This window comes from Pseudophryne corroboree, chromosome 2 (assembly GCF_028390025.1).
Source record: "Pseudophryne corroboree isolate aPseCor3 chromosome 2, aPseCor3.hap2, whole genome shotgun sequence".
Lineage (NCBI taxonomy): Eukaryota > Metazoa > Chordata > Amphibia > Anura > Myobatrachidae > Pseudophryne > Pseudophryne corroboree.
Window position 1 is genome coordinate 760,478,655 of NC_086445.1, and position 4,358 is coordinate 760,483,012.

Consider the following 4,358-nt stretch of genomic DNA (forward strand, 5'->3'; position numbering starts at 1 on the left):
AAGCGGTGCTTTCCGGCAGTGTGCCGGCCCCCCTGACTCCCTGGCTGTACAGCTCCCACATACTCACAGCAGCAGAGAAGGGTAGGCGGGGCTTTCTGGCAGTGTTCACGCCCCACTGACTCCCTGGCTCCCGCATGCTGACACAAGCACTTAAGGGGAAGCGGTGCTTCAGCGTAGTGTGCCCACCCCCTGGCTGCCTGGCTTCCTGGCTCCAGCACGCTGACATCAGTAGAGAAAGGGAGATGGAGCAACTGGTGAGTAGAGGGACTGAAGATGGGGAGAGTGCTGAGACAGGGGCAATGGCTTTGTGTGTGGTTATGTTTGTTTATATGTTGCTGTGTGTATATGTGATTGTGTGTGTGTGAATTAATATGTGACTATGTGTGTAAATGTGTGTATATGTGGCTGGCCACACCCACACACACCTGCTGGCAACTATTTAAATGTTTCTGCCGGCGGGAGCAAGACCTTAATTTCAGCTCGCTACCCCCCAGGGTGGTGAGCTGAAATGTGTGAAAAGTGACCCGTTTGGACGTCCATATGGGACTTTTTGCTTTGTGTTAATTCGTTTAGTCGAGTTTTGACACTTTACGTGGCTAAACGCGACTGATATGGGCATGATCAGCGTGATAACAGGGGACAATTGAATATCGTCCCGCAATCTCCTGTCACTTTAGAATTAAATTCCCCCTGTATGTGTGAATATACGTGTGTATAACAGCTGTAGGTTTTATACCTCAAATAACAGTTCACATTCACAAAGCAATGTCTGTAGCTCCTCCGTTTGTCACAATAGCCCCTTTATCACTGTCTGCCCCAGGCCCATGTGACACTCAATTCGACCCTGGATGCCGGGGTAGTTGTTGTGAAAGTAGGGGGCTGCCATCGCCTATCTCGCCTCCAGGCATCTAGTATAAACTTACACCCCTGCCCTCTACAATACCAGCGTTGTCAGACACTAGGCCTGTGGGTAGTCAGGCCTCAAGTATTATCCTTGAAAAAGTCTTACCAAAGGAATGAAATGCATTGGGAATATGCTATTCAATTTATTAACTGTTGTTACTACTGTATATCGATATAAAGAATAAAGAGAGTTTGCTTCTGTGTATGTGATATATTTTAAATGTATTTATTCTCTGCATATTAACTCGTTAGTATCATATGGTACCATGTCAAGCAGAGTCTCTTAAAACTCCAGTATAATCGTTTGAGTGTATATTGTAGTAAGTAAACCCAATTAAGGGGCTCTGGATTTAATTCCAGCCACAGTTAGATAAAGAAATCCTCATCCTGTTACATACAGATGTGTTGTCCTATATCTTTGCTGCAGTCACATTAAAAAGCCCTTCTAGTCACACCTAATCGTGAACGCGTTTACTGATGCCGGATGTCTTTTTCTGCATTATTCCCCCCAAAATGCACCATATTCGTATTGCAATGTGAATAAGATGTACGAGCAGACTGTTGATTAAAATGATATGCGGCATGCCTATATTCTGAATGCGACTGCGGCTCTGTCTGTATACAGAATGCTATGTTACAGTGTTTTGCCATGGCTGAAAGGGCCCTTGGTATAAGAACACAGTCTTTGATACCACACAGATTTGAAGGAATTGAGGAATAGATTACCATGTCATGTGAACATTGACATATTAGTAACAAGAGTCGCCATTCAAAACTTAATGACCTTCCCATAAACCATTGTCTGAATTCTAATCTAAGCATCTGCCTAAATCTGCCTGACCCCATGTCTCAAGAAGGTCAGGGTAGAGAAACAATACATTTGAAAAGTTATCAAGTATATACTGTAAACTGTACACAGATTTACTTTTGAAATTCCCATGTGTTATTATATTATATATTTCTTTCTATGATGCTCGCACAGTATGCAGATACTTTATCTGCAATATCCATCCGCACCTCCACTTCCACTTGCATATGACAACCTGCACCTATGTGTTTAAATTAGGGAGGCCAATCCCATGCCGTTTTTTCAATCCCGGGATTCGGGATTGAAAAACGCTCAATCCCGGGATTCCCTGGATCCCGGGATTGCAGTAGGGAGCAGGGAGAGTAGGAGTGGAAGGCAGTGGAAAAGAGTGTAGGGAGCATGGAGGCTGTAGGGAGCAGTGCTGGAGGGTGGGTGTAGTGAAGGGACTAGGGAGCAGCGCTGGTGGGTGTAGTGTAGGGACTAGGGAGCAGCGCTGGAGGGTGTAGGAAGAGGAGCGGGAGGGAGGCTGAAGCGAGCACCACAGTGAGGGAGGGTTGGTGTCAGTAAAACTACACTTACTATTAGACGGGCGGCAGGCGGCAGCCATGGACAAGACGCGCTGAGCGCGCCGGAGGCCTTTCAAATTGTAGTGCTGGCCGTCAGCCAGTCAGAACGGGCAGTCCGGCAGCCAATCAGGAGCCACTGCGGCCGCTTCCCTGATTGGCCGCCGGTCCACCAGCTGTGATTGGCTGGCAGCCGGCGCTACATTTGAAATGCCGCCATGGTCTGTGTACATGGCTGCCGCCTGACTAATACTGCCACCCGCCTAATAGTAAGTTACTTACACCAACCCTCCCTCGCTGCTGCGTTGCACATGCACAATGTAATCCCGTGAATCCCGGGATTGGAGGCTCCAATCCCGGGATTCAAATCCTGGCATTTTTGGGCCTAAATCCCGGGATCCCGCCGATCCCGATCCCAGGATTGACCTCCCTAGTTTAAATATACGTAATAGGAGACTTTAGCAATACTGGGTAAGCTCACCTGGTAAGGCATCTCTTGTATGTGAGTACCTAGCATATGTAACAAAACGTTTTCTGAAGAAGTCTCAATACAGACCTTCCATGTATCTCCATACAGTATATATAGTGTACCGCAGCCATGAAAGGAGGGGTCTGACACCATTTGTTTTCACATACACAGTGTTCTAAATTGTCCTGTCAGCACTTTTTATTTATTTACTTGCATACACACTAGAGATGAGCGGGTTCGGTTTCTCTGAATCCGAACCCGCACGAACTTCATGTTTTTTTCACGGGTCCGAGCAGACTCGGATCCTCCCGCCTTGCTCGGTTAACCCGAGCGCGCCCGAACGTCATCATGACGCTGTCGGATTCTCGCGAGACTCGGATTCTATATAAGGAGCCGCGCGTCGCCGCCATTTTCACACGTGCATTGAGATTGATAGGGAGAGGACGTGGCTGGCGTCCTCTCCATTTAGATTAGGGTTGAGAGAGAGAGAGATTGACCTGAGGCTGTGATACTGTAGAAGAGAGTGCAGAGTTTAGTGACTGACGACCACAGTGACCACCAGACAGTGCAGTTGTTTGTTTTATTTAATATATCCGTTCTCTGCCTGAAAAAAACGATACACACAGTGACTCAGTCACATACCATATCTGTGTGCACTGCTCAGCCCAGTGTGCTGCATCAATGTATATATATATCTGACTGTGCTCAGCTCACACAGCTTATAATTGTGGGGGAGACTGGGGAGCACTGCAGTGCCAGTTATAGGTTATAGCAGGAGCCAGGAGTACATAATATTATATTAAAATTAAACAGTGCACACTTTTGCTGCAGGAGTGCCACTGCCAGTGTGACTAGTGACCAGTGACCTGACCACCAGTATATATAATATTAGTAGTATACTATCTCTTTATCAACCAGTCTATATTAGCAGCAGACAAAGTACAGTGCGGTAGTTCACGGCTGTGGCTACCTCTGTGTCGGCACTCGGCAGCCCGTCCATAATTGTATATACCACCTAACCGTGGTTTTTTTTTCTTTCTTTATAGTCATACTAGTTACGAGTATACTATCTCTTTATCAACCAGTCTATATTAGCAGCAGACACAGTACAGTGCGGTAGTTCACGGCTGTGGCTACCTCTGTGTCGGCACTCGGCAGCCCGTCCATAATTGTATATACCACCTAACCGTGGTTTTTTTTTCTTTCTTTATACATACATACTAGTTACGAGTATACTATCTCTTTATCAACCAGTCTATATTAGCAGCAGACACAGTACAGTGCGGTAGTTCACGGCTGTGGCTACCTCTGTGTCGGCACTCGGCAGCCCGTCCATAATTGTATATACCACCTAACCGTGGTTTTTTTTTCTTTCTTTATACATACATACTAGTTACGAGTATACTATCTCTTTATCAACCAGTCTATATATTAGCAGCAGACACAGTACAGTGCGGTAGTTCACGGCTGTGGCTACCTCTGTGTCGGCACTCGGCAGCCCGTCCATAATTGTATATACCACCTAACCGTGGTTTTTTTTTCTTTCTTTATACATACATACTAGTTACGAGTATACTATCTCTTTATCAACCAGTCTATATTAGCAGCAGACACA